The sequence below is a fragment of the Macrobrachium rosenbergii genome, chromosome 46 (genome assembly GCF_040412425.1).
Source record: "Macrobrachium rosenbergii isolate ZJJX-2024 chromosome 46, ASM4041242v1, whole genome shotgun sequence".
NCBI lineage: Eukaryota > Metazoa > Arthropoda > Malacostraca > Decapoda > Palaemonidae > Macrobrachium > Macrobrachium rosenbergii.
In genome coordinates this window covers 695001-719000 of record NC_089786.1, presented here as the reverse complement: position 1 = coordinate 719000, position 24000 = coordinate 695001, and the positions used below count along the sequence as shown (strand labels likewise).

Below are 24000 nucleotides of genomic sequence, written 5' to 3'. Positions count from 1 at the left end.
ACTCTTTTTCTCTCTCTCTCTCTTTCATAGCCAATGTTGTTGTGAAACAAAGCTGCATAATCTCTCTCTCTCTCTCTCGATAATTATTGTCACAAATAATTATTGTCTTTGACAAACAATGTTTTAGCAACATCTCTCTCTCTCTCTCTCTCTCTCGATAATTATTGCCACAAACTTTTTAACCCTCTCTCTCTCTCTAATGGTCAATGTTAGCAAATCTATCTCTCTTTCTCTCTTTGATGACCATAATCGTTGCGACGAAAAGTTGAATAATGTCTCTCTCTCTCTCTTTGATGACCACTGTTATTGCAATCTCTCTCTGTCTCTGTCTCTCTCTCTCTTTCCTATAATGACCAGTTGTTGTGGCGAAAAGTTGCATAATATCTCTCTCTCTCTCTCTCTGATGACCACTGTTATTGTGACGCCAAGCTGCACAACCTCTGTCTCTCTCTCTGTCTTTCCTATAATGACCAGTTGTTGTGACGCAAAGTTACATAACCTACCTCTCTCTCTCTCTCTCTCTCTCTCTCTCTCTCTCTCTCTCTCTCTCTCTCTCTCTCGGGCGCGCGCGTGCGCGCGCGCTTGTGAGTTAAGTAGACACGTGTCGCTCAGAGAACAAGGGCGTTACATTATGGATTACTTTCCTTAATAATCCAGAGAGAGAGAGAGAGAGAGAGAGAGAGAGAGAGAGAGAGAGAGAGCCGAGCTTCGGTACTTCGTTAAAATTTATAGCGTCATATAATTAAAAAACTGAATGACCTCGACGAGGTAATATCTTTACCCCATGATAGCAAGAACACTCATCTGATAATTCCTCTCTCTCTCTCTCTTACAAAAGCAGTGGATTATGATCGTGGATATTAATCGACTCTGGGTAAGTACTTTGGGGAGGGAGAGAGAGAGAGAGAGAGAGAGAGGCCTGATCGGCACTTAGTTAAAATTTATAGCATCATATATTTAAAATATATAGATTGGCCCCGTGAGGAAGAGGCGCAATTCATCAGATAATTCCTTTCCTCTCTCTCTCTCTCTCTCTCTCTCTCTCTCTCTCTCTCTCTCTCTCTCTCTCTCTCTCTCTCTCGAGGACCACCTTGTTCCAATAAGACGCTTCCCCGTTGAACAATGTATCTTTATATTAATGCGTCCCGCTAATCCGGATCATCCATTATATCTCTCAGGACCTCAGACAAGTACCAGGCTATTTGCATATCGAAGGAGGACCCCTCTCTCTCTCTCTCTCTCTCTCTCTCTCTCTCTCTCTCTCTCTCTCTCCATCCCAGAAAAGTGAATAATTACGCCCTTATTCGCCCGGTATAGGGGAGGGAAGGCGTCTTGCTTCTTCCGTGCGTAGGTTGTTTGGGGAGTGGTATGTACGCTCCTGAAAGCGTCATTGTTTGGTAAGGCTATATGTAATGGGTTGTCAGTTCATTCTATGTATATATATGTATACACACATACACATACATTTTATATATATATATATATATATATATATATATATATATATATATATATATATTTAATATATATACAGTATAATACTATATATATACATGCATACAAATTATTTAATAATAAGTAATATAATAATAATAATAATAATAATAATAATAATAATAATAATAATAATAATAATAATAACGTGAGTCGACCAAATGGTGAAGAGATGGACAATAATTGAAATGTAAATATGTAATAAAAATTTTTTTTATATATATATATTTTTAAATATATATTTACATTACATCAGTATACATTTCCTCACCAATAATAATAATAATAATAATAATAATAATAATAATAATAATAATAATAATAATAATAACAGCTGCTGTATCATTTCCCAAAATATATGGACCATAATGCAACACGATCCTCTCCCACTAATTACAAACATAAACAAAAACAACAAACAAAAAAACAGTTTCATTGTTGGCAACGTAACGTGAACTTGGCTACTGAGGTTACCAACAATGAAGCGAATTAGGAAGCGGTTCCTGCTTCAGTGAGTTTGAGTTGAATTCTGTGAGTTTGAGTTGAATTCTGTGAGTTTGAGTTGAATTCGGTGAGTTTGCTTTGAATTCAGTGATTTTCATTTGAATTCAGTGAATTGAATTCGGTGAGTTTGAGTTGAATTCAGTGAGTTTGAGTTGAATTCAGTGAATTTTCTGAATATAAATTTAATACACGAAATTTGAGTTGAATTCAGTGAATTTGGATTGAATTCAATGAATTCAACTTTATTTCAGTGAATCTGAGTTGAATTCAATGAATGACAATTTAATTCAGTGAATTTGAGTTGAATTCAGTGAATTCGAGTTTTAACTCAGTGAATTTGAGTTGAATCCAACGAATTTAACTTAAATTCAGTGAGTTTGAGTTGAATTCAATTAATTTAACTTTAATTCAGTGAATTTGATTTAAATTCAAGTGATTATTAGTTGAATTCAAGTGAATTTAAGTTGAACTTTCAAGTGAATTCAGTGATTTTTAGTTTAATTAATTTAACGTTAATTTAGTGAGTTTGAGTTGAAATCAGTGAATTTGAGTTGAATTCAAGTGATTTTGAGTTGAATTCAAGTGAATTTAAGATGAATTCAAGTAACATATGTTGAATTCAAGTAATTTAAGTTGAATTCAAGCGAATGTGAGTTGCATTCAAGTGATTTTGAGTTGAATTCAAGTGAATTTGAGTTGCATTCAAGTGAACCTGAGTTGAATTCAAGTGAATTTGAGTTTAATTCAGTGATTTTGAGTATAATTCAAGTGAATTTGAGTTGAATTACGTGAATTTGAGTTGAATTCAATGAATTTAACTTATTTCAGTGAATTTGAGTTTAATTTAATGAATTTAACATTAATTCAGTGAATTTTGGGTTGAATTCAAGTGATTTTGGTTGAATTCAAGTGAATCTGAGTTGCATCCAAGTGAATTCGGTGATTTTGAGTTTAATTTAATGAATTTAACGTTAATCCAGTGAGTTCGAGTTGAATTCTGTGAATCTGAGTTGCATTCAAGTGAATTTGAGTTGAATTAAAGTGAATTTAACTTTAATTCAGTGAATCTGAGTTGAATTCAAGTGAATTTAACTTTAATTCAGTGAACTGGAGTTGAATGCAAAACCATCACAGTCGCTTAGCTATCATCCGACAGACAGAACACCTTACAACACTGAAAGATATAAGTAACTCCTCTTGGTGTAGAGAGAGAGAGAGAGAGAGAGAGAGAGAGAGAGAGAGAGAGAGAGAGGACGTAAAACGTCAGACCATGCAATCATTAAGGGGATAATCTCTTAATTACCTTGAACTAGTTCATCCTTCCCCGTTCTGTCAACGTAGGCGGCTTTGCTCGTCAGATAATTATCGCCTGCGGAAGAAATAATTCATCATTAAAATTATCATTTCCGTGTCCTTATTGTGACAGCTTAATAATCCTATAATAATCCATACACACACAAACACACACACACGCATATATATACACTGTATATATATATATATATATATATATATATATATATATATATATATATATATATATATATATATATATATATATAATGTATGATGTACCTATAATCACTACGTTCTGTATAATAACTGCGTGTAATTCTACGTAAACGACTGTCTACGAGCTTAGACTTGCCGTCGTCCAGCCTGGGGACAATCCTCTCGACTCCCTCTTATATTACCGTCAATTTTGACGGTAAGGGTACACTGGTTTTTAGTGATAAAATATTCCATTAGGTCATTTTTCTCTGGTAATTGATTGACCTTCAAGTGTTCACGGAAAGAAACATTACCACCTGAGAGAGAGAGAGAGAGAGAGAGAGAGAGAGAGAGAGAGAGAGAGAGAGAGAGAGAGAGAGTGGGGGTCTAGTACCCTTCACAACAATCAACAACAACAACATAGCAGTCAAATATAGAAACAACTTAAAAAAACAACCGCCAGTGAAATTTCTTCAGTATCTGATTTTGTCATCATAAATCTGTCAATTATTATTTTTGTGTGAGAGAGAGAGAGAGAGAGAGAGAGAGAGAGAGAGAGAGAGAGAGAGAGAGCTTTACCCCAGTGCTTGACACAGGAATGCAAAAACAAGTAACAACACTGAACTAAAATCTATTTTGAAGATATCAATCATTTTCTTGAAATAATCGATTCTTATAGAGATCATTTAATTTTCTTGAAGTACTTGATCGTTTTAGAGATCACTAATTTCTTGAAATAACTTCTGACCGAACTGTCTTCCTTTCCACTCAAAAAAAAAAAAAAAGACGTGAATGAAATAATTGGAATAAATTCTGTTTTTCATGACACACTTATCCAGTGAGTTACTGAACAGATAAGCGTTGCATTACGCTATGGTCATCTATCAACCACCGCCCATTCAGAAACGTGACTTGAGATGATTAATGAAGGAAGGTACGACCAAAATTTCGGGATGGAAAAGAGAGGATGAGAGAGAGAGAGAGAGAGAGAGAGAGAGTCCCAAGAGCAGACAAAATTGTTTAAAAGACTGAGAGAGAGAGAGAGAGAGAGAGAGAGAGAGAGAGAGAGAGAGAGAGAGTCCCAATCAGCAGACAAAATTGTTTAAAAGACTGTTCATAATCAAGTAAAAATCTAATTTATATTTTGGGGAGAGAGAGAGAGAGAGAGAGAGAGAGAGAGAGAGAGAGAGAGAGAGAGAGAGAGAGATATATAATATATCAACAGATATAAAATACTATATCTATATATATATATAAACTCTCTCTCTGGGTTCGATCCTGATGTGAAAACCCAGGCCTTTCAATTGAGAGACCTGGGTTCGATCCTGATGTGAATCAGATATATATATATATATATATATATATATATATATATATATATATATATATATATATATATATATATATATATATATATATATATATATATATAAGTCTTTCAATTGAAAGACCTGGGTTCGATCCTAGAGAGAGAGAGAGAGAGAGAGAGAGAGAGAGAGAGAGAGAGAGAGAGAGAGAGAGATAAGAATGTAGGAACAAAATAAGAGACGGGAATGAGATGAGAAGTGTTCCGTCACCAGGTACTCGTATACCAAAAACCACTCTCTCTCTCTCTCTCTCTCTCTCTCTCTCTCTCTCTCTCTCTCTCTCTCTCTCCAAACTTCAAAACCCCCAACACTCATTGACAGCAGCAGCTCTTCGCCTTATCACGCCGTGATCAAATTCCTTCCCTGGACAGCGGCGCTGGAAGAGCTTTTAGTAAAGGCTCCAGCGAGAGAGAGAGAGAGAGAGAGAGAGAGAGAGAGAGAGAGAGAGAGAGAGAGAGACTTCCTCGGAGGAGGAAGGTTCTCTAGGCGAGAGATCAATGTTATGATTCTTCTCAGCAAACAACAGTAGGAAGCTCTTCAATTTTTTTTCTTCTTCTTTTTTTCGGAGGAGGAAGGTTCTCTTAGGCGAGAGATCAATCTTTCTTGATTCTTCTTCAGCAAACAACAGCAGGAACTTCTTCTTTCTTCTTCTTCTTCTTCTTCTTCTTCTGATAATATTCTTCTTCTTCTTTTTTCTTCTTCTTATTTTTCTTTCCTCCTTGTTCAATTCTTCTGATAATTCTTCGTTAATATATTCTTCTTCTTCTTCTTCTTCTTCTTCTTCTTCTTCTTCTTCTTCTTCTTCGTGAAGTGAGTGTGACGCGCCATCCTGTCACTGTTCTTGAGGCGAGACAAATGACTGCTGGAGATTTCAAATGTCGAGGAACCTTATCGTGGTCTGAAAACCTTTCGTAATTGAGTGTGACCCAACTGAAGGCTAATATGGTCGCTGACCACTTGGCTCTGGCTTTTTTTGGTCGTTCGTGGGCCATGCACAATTAAAAATGCTGTGACGTATAATGCAGAGGAATTTAAGGGGGGGGAGGGGCCAACATTGACTGACCCTATCTATATCCTGTTGGCAAAGGTTAAGATGATTTATGAAATGCCCTGTGCTCTTCAGATCTCTGATAAATGCATTCAGGCCTGTTAGTAGAGTCATCCAGTTCTTGAATTATTATTATTATTATTATTATTATTATTATTATTATTATTATTATTATTATTATTATTATTATTATTCAGAAGGTAAACCCTATTCATATAGAACAAGCCCACCAAAGGGGCCACTGACTTGAAATTCAAGCTTCCACAGAATATGGTGTTCATTAGACAGAAGTAACAGAAGGTAAAGAGAAATACAGAAAGAAGAGCATTATTATTATTATTATTATTATTATTATTATTATTATTATTATTATTATTATTATTATTATTATTATTATTATTATTCAGAAGATGAACCCTATTCAGATAGAATAAGCCCACCAAAGGGGCCACTGACTTGAAATTCGAACTTCTAAAGAATATTATTATTATTATTATTATTATTATTATTATTATTATTATTATTATTATTATTATTATTATTATTATTATTATTATTATTATTATTATTATTATTCAGAAGATGAACCCTATTCATATAGAATAAGCCCACCAAAGGGGCCACTGACGAAATTTAAGCTTCCAGAGAAGAGATCACTTATCAAAAAATAAAAAAAATAACATTTTCAAAAATGAATAGATAAAACATATAGAAAAACTGTATTAGGACAGAGATAATTTGAAGCTAGCAAGAGATATTGAAAAAGCCTCCGCAGTAGACTGTAACGAACAAAGTACAGATAGACAATTTCCCAATGCTGTGTCACAGCCCCGACACCTCAGTAGGCTATCAGCCCGTAACAGCCTCACGTGTAGGCTATATGGCAGGCATTAAATAAATCTGGCCCACAAGACGCCAGGAGATAGCACGATGTCTATTCTGGCGCAATACTAATCGCGTCTTTTTCTTATCATGATGCGTTCATTCCCACCTCTCTGAGGAATGTGTTCAGAGGTTCTGACAATTCTGAGGGATGTATTCAGAGTTTTGTGATGTTCTGACATCTCTGAGGGATGTATTCAAGAGTTGTGTGAGGTTTCGACGAGAAAGTGATGTTGTTCTGGATGTGGTCTGAAGTTGGCAAGGTTGTACAGCCACTGCAATGATGATAAGATGTTCATTTCTAAGGTAATATTCTGGCCAAAGTGCGTCAAAACTCTTCATATTAAGAGTTGCGGTAAAATTAACTTTTTAGTCGCTCTCTCTCTCTCTCTCTCTCTCTCTCTCTCTCTCTCTCTCTCTCTCTCTCTCTCTCTCTCCACAATAGAATTAGACTTTTATCTTTCAGTCATCTAAACAATTCCTTTTGTTAAATATCTCTCTCTCTCTCTCTCTCTCTCTCTCTCTCTCTCTCTCTCTCTCTCTCTCTCTCTCCATTAAAATTTAGTTTTATCTTTCAGTCATCTAAACAATTCCTTTTGTTTAATGGCTCTCTCTCTCTCTCTCTCTCTCTCTCTCTCTCTCTCTCTCTCTACCAAGGCGGCTCTTCCTTTGATCTCCCGAGAACTAATGCTGATGTACCGCTAATACCAAATTACTTCGGACTATTTTTCCAAACATTACGGATAATCTAAATTCACCCGCGCTGAAATTTCCCGAAAAATACAATTGTCTCGTATTCAAAAGAGAGAGGCGAGAGGGAAATTATATATGTATATATGTGTGTGTGTATGTTTGTTCCTGTGTTTGTGTGTATGTGTAGGAAGCAGCTATTATTGTGAACTATTTTAACGAGGAGTTTCATTCTCTGCTTAACAGTCAAAACTATGTCGGGGCAAAACCATCTCCCACCATCTTTGGGAAGAAGAAGAAGAAGAATACTATCTTTACCCTAAAGCCAACGCTCTCTCTCTCTCTCTCTCTCTCTCTCTCTCTCTCTCTCTCTCTCTCTCTCTCTCTCTCTCGGGTGTTTAAAACTAAGGTGGTGTTGTGTCTCCAAGGTCTTAAATATTTTATGAATGGGGTGATAGAGGACGTTGCAAAAAGCGCAGGGAATATAAGTATAATTTTGTGGGCAAAGAAGACGGAGTTAGTGCACTCTCTCTCTCTCTCTCTCTCTCTCTCTCTCTCTCTCTCTCTCTCTCTCTCTCTCTCTCTCTCTCTCTCTAATTTTCCCATAAACACTTCGTGTTATTTTTGTTTTGGTATATGTGAAACTCTAAGAACAAAAGGTTTGTACATTCCTTCTGTCCATAAACATAATCTCTCTCTCTCTCTTTTTTCTATATGTTTTGACCATGACCTTGTTTACATCTGTTGAGACTCGCGCATGCGCAGAAAGGTGCCTGTGATGTTTGTATGACATATTGTCTGCGTCCTAAAATAATTCAGTTTTCAACTGAGGAAAATGTAAGAATTAGCCTCGTAAACCCTTTAATAAAACACTATTGAGACTATAAAGACTATTTAAGCTCGTTCACTAGATGTAAACCGACACGAAAACATTCAAGAGACGAAACTGAAACTAAAAACAGACATATTAAAACCCACGACAAGCGAGAACGACAAAAGAAATCATAAACTAGAAACTTGACAAAGTAAATGCTCCTAGATAGATTGGTAGGTGGGTGGGTGGTTGAGGAGTTTCCAAATATAAAACCTAAATAACTGCTCCTAGCTAGATTTGGGGGGGAGGGGAGAGGGGAGAGAGAGGGAAGAGAGGGGAGTTTCCAGATATAGAACAAAGAGGTGGAAGTAGCTGATGTTGTTGAATGTGATGACGTCACCTCAATAATGTCTGGGCAACTGAGGAGAAACCTCCGGATTTGCTAATAATGTCTGGGCAACTACGGAGAAGAAACCCGTTGACATCGTTACCAGACCACATCGATCCTCGCAAAGCAATAATGCTGACGTCAGCTAGCTCCCAAGGTCTGAAAAAGAGAGAGAGAGAGAGAGAGAGAGAGAGAGAGAGAGAGAGAGAGAGAGAGAGAGAGAGAGAATGTTCCGAAACTGATCTTAGGACTGGCCATCAAAGATACAGAAATAAGACGACTGATGAAATAGAGAGAGTGAGAGAGAGATGTCAGCAAGCTCCTAAGGTTGAAAAAGAGAGAGAGAGAGAGAGAGAGAGAGAGAGAGAGAGAGAGAGAGAACGTCCCAAAACTGATCTTAGGACTGGACATCAAGGATACAGAAATAAGACTTGTGACGAGAGAGAGAGAGAGAGAGAGAGAGAGAGAGAGAGAGAGAGAGGGAGAGAGAGAGAGAGAGAGAGAGAGAGAGTTCTGAAACTGACTTTAGGGGCTGAACATCAAAGACACAGAAATAAGACAAGTTTCGTAATCTATTGACGAACTGTGGCGTCGCCATAACTGACTTCGCTGATCGTTTCCCAACAAGGAGGAACTGGAGAGAGAGAGAGAGAGAGAGAGAGAGAGAGAGAGAGAGAGAGAGAGAGACAAAAACCTTCAATTTTCTGCATTCCCAATTACACGCCGGCAACGGATTTATTTGATTGTTTTATAGGTCACTGTTGAACACAAAAGAACAATGGCTTGTATATTCACACACGTGAACTTATAATAGTAATGGATTTGGAGAGGACTGATGAAAAGATCATTAATTTGGCTCTCTCTCTCTCTCTCTCTCTCTCTCTCTCTCTCTCTCTCTCTCTCTGTTTTCCCATGAACAGTTCGTGTTTTTTTTTTGGTGTATGTGAAGCTCTAAAATTATAAAATTATAAACTCTCTCTCTCTCTCTCTCTCTCTCTCTCTCTCTCTCTCTCTCTCTCTCTCTCTCTCTCTCTCTCAATTTGGAAACTAAAATGGAATAACACTATGAAACACAGAAATACTCTTGTATTGATCAAGATTCCGCCATTTTTCTATGCAAATATGGAATTATAAAGCAATTTGTTTAGCCTTGTTCAAATATATAATCTTGTAAATCTCATGTGTCAATATACAACGGATAAAAGTTTTAATATCAATACAATCGGAATATCAAAAGTTCACATGTCAGTATCTACTTTTAGTTTTCTGTAAAAGAAAACTATTGTGCCGGCTTTGTCTGTCCGTCCGCACTTTTTTCTGTCCGTCCTCAGATCTTAAAAACTATTGAGGCTAGAGGGCTGCAAATTGGTGTGTTGATCATCCACCCTCCAATCATCAAAAATACCAAATTGCAGCCCTCTAGCCTCAGTAGTTTTTATGTTATTTAAGGTTAAAGTTAACCATAATCGCGCGTCTGGCAACGATATAGGATAGGCTACCACCAGGCCGTGGTTAAAGTTTCATGGGCCACGACTCAAACAACATTATACCGAGACCACCGAAAGATAGATCTATTTTCGGTGGCCTTGATTATACGCTGTTGCGGCTGTACAGAAAGTTTCTTCGGCGCATTTTTTTTTTTACTTGTTTTATAGGTTTCTTTTCTTTACCTTCCTGTCAATTTCTATCAGTATCATATATATATATATATATATATATATATATATATATATATATATATATATATATATATATATATATATATATATATATAAATTATTATATATTTTTCAATAAGTTTCTTTACATGTCTGCCTGCTAATTTGTGTCTGTATACAAAATCTAAAAAAAAAAATAATGAAATCTATTTTTTGATAGGTTTATTTACCTGCCTCACTAATTTCTGTCTATGTCAAAATGTCAAAAGATAAATAAAATAAATGAAAAAATAAAAAAAGGGTTAATTAGATTTCGAAGTACAAAAACAAAAATGGTCCAACCCCGATGGGGAAAAAATGAGACACAACAGGAGGTCCTCCCGAAATAAATCGGGAAGTTGATGAGACCATATTGTGAAGTTGATAATGAGATACCTAGACACCTAGCCCAGGGGGGGGGGGGGGAGAAGACGGAACAGATTTCCACCATACCCAAAATGAACCGCCATCCGCCAAAAATAAACAAAAAATAAACAAGGCTTCATTAATCTCAAAGAAGTGTCTTTAAGTGATGATTACAGCCACCACCCGGCCCCCAAAAATGAACCCCCTCTGCCCCCAAAATAAAATAATAAAATAAACAAGGCTTCAGAAATCTCAAAGATAAGTCTTCAAGTAATGATTAAAGCTAACCCCTGCCCCCCCAAAATGAACCCCCTCCACCAAAAACAGACAGAAAATAAACAGGGCTTCATAAATCTCAAAGAAAACTCTCCTAAGTGACGATTACAGCCGACACAAATTGAAGGCCCGTGATCGCAGCCGTGAAGGCTTGGTGGAAATAGCGATGTGTTGCAATTTTGGGGAAAAGATTCTCAGATTAAACAAAAAAACTTCCGTTTTGCGCAATTCCGAGGTAAAGACATTTGACGTCAGACTGCTCGAACGGCCACGGAATGTGGGAATAATTATGAAGAAAGGATTAAACTGGTAAAAGCCTGAAGGTATGTGGGAATAATTATGTAGGAAAGATTAAACGGGTGAAGGACTGAAGGTATGTGGGAATAATTATGTAGGAAGGAAGGTATGTGGGAATAATTATGTAGGAAGGAAGGCATGTGGGAATAATTATGTAGGAAGGATTAAATGGGTGAAGGAATATGGGAATAATTATGAAGAAAGGATTAAACGGGTGAAAGCCTGAAGGTATGTGGGAATAATTATGTAGGAAGGAGGGTATGTGGGAATAATTATGTAGGAAGGATTAAACGGGTGACGGTGTGTGGGAACAATTATGTAGGAAGGATTAAACAGGTGAAGGCCTGAACGTATGTGGGAATAATTATGTAGGAAGGAAGGTATGTTTGAATAATTATGTAGGAAGGAAGGTATGTGGGAATACTTACATACAAAACTGACTGGAGGACACACATACAAATACATAAAATTACACTGTAAAGTAAGTTAGCGTAAGCAAAACTCATCTCGGAAAACAAAACAGGATCTACCAAATATAAACATATGTCGGTAAAGGGTTAAAATGAGCCTAGATATGCGCATGCGCGCTAAACACTTCTGATTTAAGTGCAAAGCACAGCACTTCGGCTGACTGATAAACATATCTACCTAATGTAACCTGACAAGGAACTGCTGGGGTCGACTCCAATGGAAGGACGATAAGTTGGAGTAAACTGGACTGTTGGTTCGAGAGAGAGAGAGAGAGAGAGAGAGAGAGAGAGAGAGAGAGAGAGAGAGAGAGAGAGAGAGTTAATCATTGCCCGAAAACGAAAATACTGTTCTCATAACTGCTTGAAATAAGATATAAAAAACAAATGGATTAATCTTAAAGGACTGAGAGAGAGAGAGAGAGAGAGAGAGAGAGAGAGAGAGAGAGAGAGAGAGAGAGAGAGAGAGAGAGAGAGAAATAAGATATCATAGCCCAGAAAAATAAACAAAAAGATTAAAAACTTAAAGGACTGAGAGAGAGAGAGAGAGAGAGAGAGAGAGAGAGAGAGAGAGAGAGAGAGAGAGAGAGAGAGAGATTTTATAATGGCACAGAAACGGACATGCTGCCCTCATATCCACTTGAAGTAAGATAATATAAAAAACAAAAGGATTAATTTTAAAGGACTGAGAGAGAGAGAGAGAGAGAGAGAGAGAGAGAGAGAGAGAGAGAGAGAGAGAGAGAGAGTTAAGAACAGCACTGTTAGGAAAATGCTCTCATCAGAAAGGGAAGAACGAGACGGTGATATGGGTAAAATACCAGATGGTTCATTTTAAAGTATTTTACCAGAGAGAGAGAGAGAGAGAGAGAGCCAGAGAGAGAGAGAGAGAGAGAGAGAGAGAGAGAGAGATGCTAATGAGTACACATATTCACAAATAGTGCTATGAAGGTTACGTAAAATTAAGACGTAGAGAAAAAATCAACCATACCTCCCCCTACCTACTTCCACTCTCTCTCTCTCTCTCTCTCTCTCTCTCTCTCTCTCAGCACCAGTCAATATGACAACTTGAGGGCAGATGCTTTAGGGGTAATTTCACCGTCTTCCTGACTTTTCTCTCTCTTTTTATAATGAGATTAGAAGGGGGCGCCCGCCCCCCTTCCCCAACCTCTTTGATATATTGCCAGAGGGGGCTGCAAAAAAAAAAGGGAAAAAATAATTTAATTTCACCGTCTGCGCGAAGTGGAAATTCGTCGAATTTTTTTCCTCTATCATAACGATAATGGTCACAAAGTGTTTTTTCCCTCAATCCATACTTCTTGTAGATCTTAAAAACTACTGAGGCTAGAGGGCTGCAAATTGGTACGTTGATCATCCACCCTCCAATCATCAAACGTACCAAATTGCAGCCCTCTAGCCTCAGTAGTTTATATTTAATTTAAGGTTAAAGTTAGCCATCATCGTGCGTCTGGCAACGCAGCAACACAGGCCATCACGGTCGGCTGAGGGTTTCATAGGCCGCGGCTCATATAGTATTATACAGAGACCACCGAAAGACAGACCTGTTTTCGGTGGCCTTGATGATATACGCTGTAGCGGCTATACAGAAAACTCGATTGCGCCGAAGTCATTTTTACTTGTTGTATATGGTAGCAATTACAAGTTGGTTTTAAATACACACTTCTTAAGTGTGTATGTTTATATAACCGTGTGTAACCTTACCTACACCTGTTGCAAAGGATCTCCGCTCTCCTTGCAGTTCTTACTTCATAGTTCCATAGGATCTCCTAATTCACAGTTCCACAGGATCTCATCTTTGTTCATATTTTCAAAGGATCTTCTCCCAGCTCATAGTTCCACAGAATTTCATCTTTGTTCGTAATTCCATAGGACCTCCTAGTTCATAGTTTCACAGAATATTCATAGTTCCACGGGATCCCATTTTTGTTCATAGTTCCACAGGATCTTCTACTGGTTCACAGTTCCATAGGATCTCCTAATTCATAGTTCCACAGGATCCCATCTTTGTTCACAGTTCCATAGGATCTCTTAGTTCATAGCTCTACAGGATCTTCTCCTAGTCCATAGCATCTCCTAATTCATAGTTCCACAGAATCTCACCGTTGTTCATAGTTCCACAGAATCTCACCTTTGTTCACAGTTCCACAGAATCTCACCTTTGTGCATAGTTCCACAGGCTCTCATCTTTGTTCATAGTTCCATAGGATCTCCTAATTCAAAGTTTTACAGGATATTCATAGTTCCACAGAATCTCACCTTTGTTCACAGTTCCACAGGATCTTCTCCAACCTCTTTAGGTTCACACTTCCGCAGGATCTTTCCCTAGTCCACAGTTCCACAGGACCTACTACAACCTCTCCTAGTTCGCAGTCCCACAGGACCCTCTCCCCTTAAAAAGAAACAGGCCCTGCCGAGAAGGAGGACTGCAATAAACGCAGGTCATTAGTCCTCCCGTCAACACAACAGGTTCTTACGTCCTTCCCACAAAAACAACGCAAATTTTCTCTCCTGAACTATTTTTTGTTTTCTTCTTCTTCTTCTTCTTCTTCTTCTTCTTCTTCTTCTTCTTCTTCTTCTTCTTCTTCTTCTTCTTCTTCTTCTTCTTGACTCTATTTTCTCAATTTCTATTTCTTTTTCTATTCTATTCGCTCTCTTTTAACCTTTCTTTTCTTCAACTGGGAATTATTTTGTCGTGTTAAATTTATTTATCTTTTTTTTTTAAATTTCGTTTTAATTCTTTGACTAATAAAGTTCTATCAATGACGAATATCGTTTAATATATACCTAAGGGATGAGAAGTTTTATATATACATACATACATAATACATACATAAATACATAAATCATTTATATACATACATGCATAATACATATATACATATATCATTTATCTTTTTTACAATTTTATTGTTTCTATGTTCATTAATTTCTGTTATTGTATTCATAGGGGATAAAGATTTCCTTTAATACACACATACACACACTTATAAATACATACACCATTAAACATTTTATCACAATTATTTGTTAGTTCTCCGTTGTAATTCCTTCCTTTATCATCACTTCCACCCGATTCTAATTGGTCAATTTTTACCAGATACAAACTTAATTATAATAGCCAAAATGCCCTCTTACCTTCTCGAATTCTTCGCGTTTGTTTTGGGGGGATACGCTTGTCGTTACAAAGCCTTAAGATCCAAGTACAAGAAATATGAAGAAATGATGATATCCGGTGGCTGGATAACGAACCCGGGTCCCATAATCAGAACGAGGTCACGTTGCCGACCTGACCACGAGAAGGACAAAGGTCTATTGCCTTTCATACATACATATGCCTGTCGTTTTCCGATATATATACAGTATATATATATATATATATATATATATATATATATATATATATATATATATATATATATATACATACTGTATATATATACAATATATATATACTATATATATATATATATATATATATATATATATATATATATATATATATATATATATATATATATTATATATTATATACATATACATATATACATATACATACGTACGTACATACATACATACAAAGATATATAACTATCCTCCTTCAAAGAGCAACATACACTCTTACGTATGAAGCACCTTCCACAAGAGAGATTAATTATATTAGAAGGTCTTTTAAGATATCACTCAGGAAATATGACAGATTAAAAAAAAAGAAAAAACTATCTTGACACCTGCTCTTGACATCAATCTTGGCAAGTATCGTAGAGAAGTTTTCATTTTTTAAATTTTTTTTTATGTTACTTTTGTGTGTTTTTTGCGTTCTTTGTTTATTTGTTTTTTTCGCATTTTCGAAATTTCTTTTCGCTCAGACTGACGTTACTTGTGTTGTCGAAGACATGTCGGCGACGTGTAAGCGATTTTACGAATGCATCGTACTTCCAGTATTATTATTATTATTATTATTATTATTATTATTATTATTATTATTATTATTATTATTATTATTATTATTCAGAGGATGATTATTATTCGTTATTATTATTATTATTATTATTATTATTATTATTATTATTATTATTATTCAGAAGATGAACCCTATTCGTTATTATTAGCCCACCAATTATTGACTGGAAGTTCAATTCCAATTATTATTATTATTATTAGAAAGAATGAAAAGGAGGTAGGGAAAAACAGAAAGATTACATTATTATTATTATTATTATTATTATTATTATTATTATCCAAAGATTATTATTATCAGAAGATGAACCCTATTCGTATAGAACAATAAAAGGACCAAAGGGGAAACTGACTTGAAAAATTCAATTATTATTATTATTATTATTATTATTATTATTATTATTATTATTATTCAGAAGATGAACCCTATTCATATGGAACAAGCCAATTAAAGGGGCCATTGACTTGAAATTCAAGTTTCCAAAGATAATATTATTATTATTATTATTATTATTATTCTGAAGATGAACCCTATTCACATGGAACAAGCCAATTAAAGGGGCCATTGACTTGAAATTCAACCTTCCAAAGAATATTATTATTATTATTATTATTATTATTATTATTATTATTATTATTATTATTGACTGGAAATTCAAGCTTCCAAAGAATATTAAGATGTTCATTACAGGACGGGAAAAGGAAAATTCAGAGAGAAGACATCTCGCTCATTAAAAAGAAAGAATAAATTAATAAACAGATAAAAATGTATTAAAAGGAAAGGAGAACAGCATTAAGGTACTAATACATTGCATCCACTACGTTGGTTTGCAAGTTAAAGACTTTCGTGATGATGAAAAATGGAATTCAGACACTGTAAAAAATATTATCATAATTATATAATAACTTACAAAAATATTCATTCTCACTCTATAGCATTACCCCCTTTTCGCCAAGGGACCAGAAATCATTAGGCGTTTTTTGAATTCCCCCACCCCTCCCCTTCTTACCTAACCCCTCCTCCCCTCCCATCCCAACCTCCTCTTACTACAAAAAAACAGACCCAGAACCGACATGAAATCGGAAAGGGGAAAGACGCAAAAAAAAAAAAAAAAAAAAAAAAAGAGGAAAAATAAAACCAGACGAAACAGATTTGAAACGGAAAGACGGGGCAGGTAAACGCTGGTGGTGCAAATGTTCCGCCTTCAATTTTCGGGGGTCCTGAGCATCTGCCAAGGAGATGGGAGGCCGGAGGGAGGGGAAATTAAATAAAAAGGTAAATAAAAAGGTAAATAAAAAGGTTATATCTGCTGCCGGTGCGGTGAAAAAGTGCTGGAAATAGAATTCATTAGCTCACAATTTTTTTTTGGAAGGAGGCACGTTTTCCGGGCCACGTCCTTTAGAAGAAAAAAATGGTAAACGAAACGGTTCTATCTCCGCATTTTTTTTTTTTCTCCCCGTCTCGGTGATGACTGTAGGAGCGATTTAAGATCAGATAACGGCGGGGGAAAGGGAAGGGCAAGGTCTTAAAAAACTAGGGAAAGGGTAAAATATAAAAATAAAAAATACTTTTAAAGTGGCAAATATTCCTTACGCCATTTCAAGGCGGGTTTAGTGTTAGCCTTCTCAAATGAAATATGTATTCTAATCATTTATTTGCATTTTACATATTTATCTATCAATTCGTTCATTTTTCTTTTCTTTCTTTTTTTAATAAATGATCTCTTCTTTCTGCATTTCTTATTACCTACTGTTAATTCTTTTTTCAAAATGAACGCCATAATATTCTTTGGAAGCTTGAATTTCAAGTCAGTGGCCCCTTTGGTAAGCTTGTTCCATATGATTAGGGTTCGTCTTCTGAATAATAATAATAATAATAATAATAATAATAATAATAATAATAATAATAATAATAATAATAATAATAATAATGGAGGGAATGTTATTCAGAACATACCATTATTAAAATAGATAATTATGACATTTTCAGCGGAGAAATAATACAAACAATTATGTTTGGATGGCAGCAGAACATCTATATTATTAAAATATATATATATATATATATATATATATATATATATATATATACAGATAATTATGACATTTTCAGCGGAGAAATGATGCAAAAATCTTTTATTTATATATAAACAATTGAAGGATATTTGGATGACAATATCTTTGAATCAGTAAAGCCTTCATGGTTGTGAAACTATGATTTATATTTAGAAAGGAACTGAACTGTTCTATATATATATATATATATATATATATATATATATATATATATATATATATATATATATATATATATATATATATATATATATATATATATATATATAGGCATCACATGCTCGAACATTAAACTCTCCCTTTCAGAACACAAGGGCAAAAGATCCCCATCAATGGAGGGGGGAAAGTAAAATAGGCACTTCGAGATTTGATCAGTATGCCACGCAGGCATCACCTGTAGAACATTAGGTTTCTTCCACTGAGAACACTGGGGTCAAAAATATCCCCACGAAGAATATACAATTGAGGCCAAAAATCCAAGCGACAGGACCTATGAGGATGTTCAGTACTAAAAGGAAAACTAATAACGAGAGGTTCAAAAGGTTTAACAGGTTGAAAACCTCTCACAGCAGCTGCACTTTGAAACACTGTTAGAAGAGGGTGGATAGTAAGATGAAAGAGGGAATACGAATGGAGGTACAGTAAAAATGAGTAAAGGGGTTGAAGCTTGGGGCCGAAGGGACGCTGCGAAGAACCCCAAGTAATGCCTACAGTGCACCGCGTGAGGTGGGAACTGAAATAGGTACTTTTACATCTATATCAGTGCCGCACAGTTGGTCTCCCTACGAGAGCTATATTGCACCTTAAGCCTCAGGTATGCATCGTCACAGAGGCGGGTAAAAACGACCCCAAGGCTTCTGGTAGGCGGCCAAAATCTATTTCAGATGATCCTGTCACTCTGGATTATGAGGTCAATGAAGATAAGTCGCGATTAAATTATCAAAGCTTCGGGGATATTTCACCTAATCGCGGGTAAATCATTTTCGATGGCACTGGAGAATGCCCGCACAGCGATCCCTGTCTCGTTGTTGGCGAATGTGCCTGCCTATACAGTCTTTTGTTTCTTCGTTATACAACTTGATAAAATGTATGATCACTTTTTTTTTTTTTTGTTTCATTCTCCTTCCACCTCGCAGCAGCTGCTGTCAGATTTCAAGGGTGAGATTATGGCAGACTTCAGGACGAACCCCCCTTTGTTTTTTCGTTTTTCTTTACTCGTTCTGATCTTCCCGTATCAAAATTATTTTTACACCGCCTTGGGACGTCGCTTCACATACCAAGTGAACTATTTCAGGTCCCCGAGCTGCTGAATTTTGGTCGAAGAATAATGGAGGCCCAAGCTAACAAGATCCACTGATGAATTACATTGACGGCTGAACCGACTGGCGACTTAATCTCGCGACTTGAATCAAGGTCCTATTTTACATTTTTAGACAGCAGACCCTTGTACAGAATGAATCTAATAGAACGATTCTTTAACCCCCAAAATATACGACAATCTTCCTCGGTGACGATTTCCCAACTTGTTGAAGACGGATTCTCGGAGCTAAGCACATCATCTACTGGAAGTGTCTGCCTTAATCATCTAGGATGAGAATTGAATTGAATATAGAATTTAGGCCAAAGGCCAAGCACTGGGACCTATGAGGTCATTCAGCGTTGAAAGGAAAAGTGAGTTAAGAGGTCTGGAAGGTGTAACAGGAGGAAAACCTCAAAGCAGTTGCACTATGAATCAGTTGTTAGGAAGGGGTTGAGGAAAGTAAGATGGAAGAAAGAGAATATGAAAGGAGGTACAGTAAAAAGGAACGGAAGGGGTTGCAGCTAGTGGCCTTAGGAAGGCACGCTGCAAAGAACCATAAGTAATGCCTACAGCGCACCGCATGAGGTGCACTGACGACACCAACCCCCTACGGGGCTATCTAGGATGAGAAGAGGTTTCATTTCTCTAAAAATGAGTGTTTTAAGTTCCCGGAATGAAAGTTCAGAGTCACAGTAACAATGAACATCCAGACTTAAACAAATGAAAGTTCGGGTTATTGACATCAGCGAACTCAAGCTTTCATAAAATGGTCTAAATCTGTTCTTGTCATGTGAAAGTTTGACTTCACAGAGTAAGAAAAAAAAAGTAGGAATCTAATCGCAGTTATTATGATTTATTGGGAAAAATAAAGTCACCAGCAGTATATATGTATATTGCTATATACAGGAAGCTTTCGCCTCTTCAGCCTGAATAAACAGAAATAATAATGCATTTAGTACGACATTTTTGAAAAATTGAAGTTATGAAACAGCTTATTATTCTTTCAGGTAATTCCAGAATTGCTCAATAGTCTATTAGCAATTCTCTGGGAACGTTGCTAATTACTGAGCAATTCTAAAATCACCTGAAAGAATAAAAAGCTGTGTTATAACTTCAATTTTTCAAACATGTCCTAAACGTATTATTACCATTTCTATGTTTATTCAGACTGAAGAGACCAACTGATCAAGTTGGCGAAAGCTTCCTGTATATAGCAATATACATATATACTACAGCGATCTTTATTCTCCATTTAAGATCACGAGAAAGTGACGAGATCAAATAATATATGATTTTTTTTCTTCAGTGCTGAATTATAATCCATGTTTATATTAGGAAGCACGTCTTCATGAGATGTCTTAATTAACTCTCAAATGTCAAAGTAGCATAGTTACTGCATTATTTATAACCGAGGATCCTAATCTTCGTTTGGTTTTTCCAATCAAAACAAAACCTACAAAAGGTATTAAAGAAATTAGCTTTCAGAATGATGTAAGTCGGGTACAAGGAACTTCGAGAATTGTAATAACTCAATGAATTCTGTTTAGGATATCTTTAAAATGCGTGTTTACGTTTCAGAAGCAAAGTTATTTCAAGGATAACAACAACTCAGTGAATTCTATTCAGGATAACTTGAAAATGTGTGTTCATGTTTCACAAGTAAAGTTATTTAAAAGAACCACCGAACACAAGCAACCTCGTTCGCCTTTTCAGTGAATTTGTCAGTGAATTTGGCACAAGGAACTCCAAGAATAACAACGACTCAGTGATTCATACCAAGGACAACTTTAAAATGCGTGTTTATGCTTTACAAGCAATCTTATCTGAAACCTCAATCACAGAACACAAGCAGCCTCGTTCGCCTCATAAGCCAAATCTCGCTCCCAAGCTAAAACGATAAGCACCAACAGGCAACTCTTCAAGATTTTCATCTTCAATCTTATAAGTGGAGATCTAAGCAGAGAGAGAGAGAGAGAGAGAGAGAGAGAGAGAGAGAGAGAGAGAGAGAGAGAGAGAGAGAGAGAGAGATTTGTCTCCCCCCCCTCCGGCAACTAATCATTCACCACCAGCGTCGTGGTGCCAAGGAGCGACGTCTGATCACATTGGCACATAATGTCACAAATAAAGCACAGATATCCAAGCCACTAACCCAAACGCAGTCACGGAGCATCGATGTGCTGCTGTTGGGTCAGGTGTGCCAAGAAAACTAGGTGGTGGAAATCGAGGAGAATTTATATTTTCCTAAGAACTATCTCTGATGCGAATGAACATTTGTACCTTCAGTCCATCATAGCTTATAAAAATTGTATTTTTCTCACCTGAAAGTGAAAGATATAACATTAAAAGATATAAGGTAGATAATTGGTAATGAATCCTGAAGGTACAGGATATAACATAAGAGGCATGAGGTAGATAACTGATAATCAATCCTGAAGGTAGATAACATAAGAGGCATGAGGTAATAAATCCTGAAGGTACAGGATATAACATAAGAGGCATTAGGTAGATACATGATAATCAATCCTGAAGGTACAGGATATAACATAAGAGGCATGAGGTAGATACTTGATTATGAATCCTGAAGGTACAGGATATAAACATAAGAGGCATGAGGCAGATACCTGATAATCAACCCTGAAGGTACAGGATATAACATAAGAGGCATGAGGTAGATACTTGATAATGAATCCTGAAGGTACAGGATATAACATAACAGGCATGAGGTAGATACTTGATAATGAATCCTGAAGGTACAGGATATAACATAGACATGAGTCAGATAAATGATAATAATAATCCTCTCTAGTAGAAAGCTTTTAGAGCAAAGCAAAGACTCATTTTGAATCGCGAGAATTCAAAATAGAAAGCATTTCAGGTTCCCAAAAGGTTGTAGGTCCTTTCTCCTCTAGAAGAATCGTGCGATCTGTGGACAAAGTGTAGCAGAAATATTTCTAAAAATATTTCTGAAATCAAGGTGAACGGATATAATAGAAAAACTTGACAGTTACAAGGCCCACTCAAGCCATGCACGTGTGAGCACGCCAGGGAATGAAAATAACATTCTCGCCAATTTGCTCGGTGTAAAATTCACAAAATGGCTGAACGTGGGTTTGTAAAAATAAAAAATAAAGTAAAAAATGCGCCGAAGTTTCTTCGGCACAATCGAGTTTTCTGTACAGCCGCGACAGCACATAATCAAGGCCACCGAAAATGGATCTAGATTTCGGTCGTCTCGGTATAATGTTCTATGAGCAGCGCCCATGAAACTTTTACCACGGCCTGGTGGTGGCCTGTCCTATATCGTTGCCAGAAGCACGATTATGGCTAACTTTAACCTTAAATAAAATAAAAACTACTGAGGAGGCTACAGGGCTGCAATTTGGTATGTTTGATGATTAGAGGGTGGATGATCAACGCAACAATTTGCAGCCCTCTAGCCTCAGTAGTTTTAAAGATCTGAGGGCGGACAGAAAAAGTGCGGACAGAAAAATTTGCAGCCCTCTAGCCTCAGTAATTTTTAAGATCTGAGGGCGGAAAGAAAAAGTGCGGACAGAAAAAAGTGCGGACAGAAAAAAGTGCGGACAGAAAAATGTGCATACAGAAAAAGGTCCGGACAGAAAAATGTGCAGACGGACAGACAAAGCCGGCACAATAGTTTAGAAAAAGGTCCGGACAGAAAAATGTGCGGATGGACAGACAAAGCCGGCACAATAGTTTTCTTTTACAGAAAACTAAAAAGGTAGATCTTGTGTGTGCAATAGGTTCAGACAACAATACACAGTTGCCCTTTCACTTTTGCTTGACAAAGTAAATACGCAAAAATATTAAAACCAGGTTTAAAATAACAGTTTGGAATTTAAATTCCTGCATAAATATTTAGCAAGCATTCGCATTTGGCGATGTGAATTTAAAAGCACTGTTTTTATAAACTACTTCCTTTATACAGAACTGAGCCCTCCACAATAAAAGCACAGAATAGTATACAATAATAATAATACTCTACTAACTACTGCAGCTTCATAAACCAGCATTTTATTCAGTCGTAACAAAAGTTATGTGTATATAAATTCTTCTGTTGTAATGATCGTATCATTTGGCACACGCTTTCCACTGATAGCATTCGGCTCCCAAAAGGAGATGAATCGATTAATGCTCTTACCCAAGTGGGACTCAAACAATTTAAACAGAAAATGAGCCTCACTTTACAGGAATGTTTTCATTCAAATAAAAAAAAAAAAAAGTATAAAACTGCGCCGAAAATAGTTTTCTGTATATACGCTATAGCGTATAATCAAGGCCAACGAAAACAGATCTTTCGGTGGGCTCAGTATAGTGCTGTATGAGACGCAGCGCATGAAACTTTAACCATGGCACAATGATGGCCTATTCTATATCTTTGCCAGAAGCACGATAATGGATAACTTTAACCTTAAATAAAATAAAAACTACTGAGGTTGGAGGGCTGCAATTTGGTATGTTGGATGATTGGAGGGTGGATGATCAACATACCAATTTGCAGCCCTCTAGCTCAGTGGTTTTTAAGATCTGAGGGCGGGGAGAAAAAAGTGCGGACGGACAGACAAAGCCTGCACAATTGTTTTCTTTTACAGAAAACTAAAAAGTGGTTGTATTATCCATTCAACTTTGCCTGGAATTTCAAGGGATGTTGCGAACTGAAAAAAAAGTGTTATTAAAAACTTGAAAAAGTTGATGCAGTTTAAATTTGTCATAATCAGAGGACACTGACAAAAAATAAAACCATTTGGAAATATCTTTTCAAAATAATAATCACCATTTTTACATAAAAATACAGAAATTGATACAGTTTGAAATACGTCATTCTCGAAACACTTTGACAAAAAAAAGAG

General features: G+C 36.3%; 1 protein-coding gene across 2 annotated transcripts in view; it reads right to left on the bottom strand.

Moving 5' to 3' along the window:
* The window catches only part of LOC136830135 (allatostatin-A receptor-like), a 248867-nt gene that overhangs the window by 56197 nt on the left and 168670 nt on the right, over window positions 1-24000 (bottom strand). For both annotated transcript variants that reach the window (XM_067089332.1, XM_067089331.1), the window contains exon 2: window positions 3302-3367. The gene's annotated coding sequence lies outside the window, so the exon portion shown is untranslated. The remainder of the gene's footprint in view (window positions 1-3301; window positions 3368-24000) is intronic.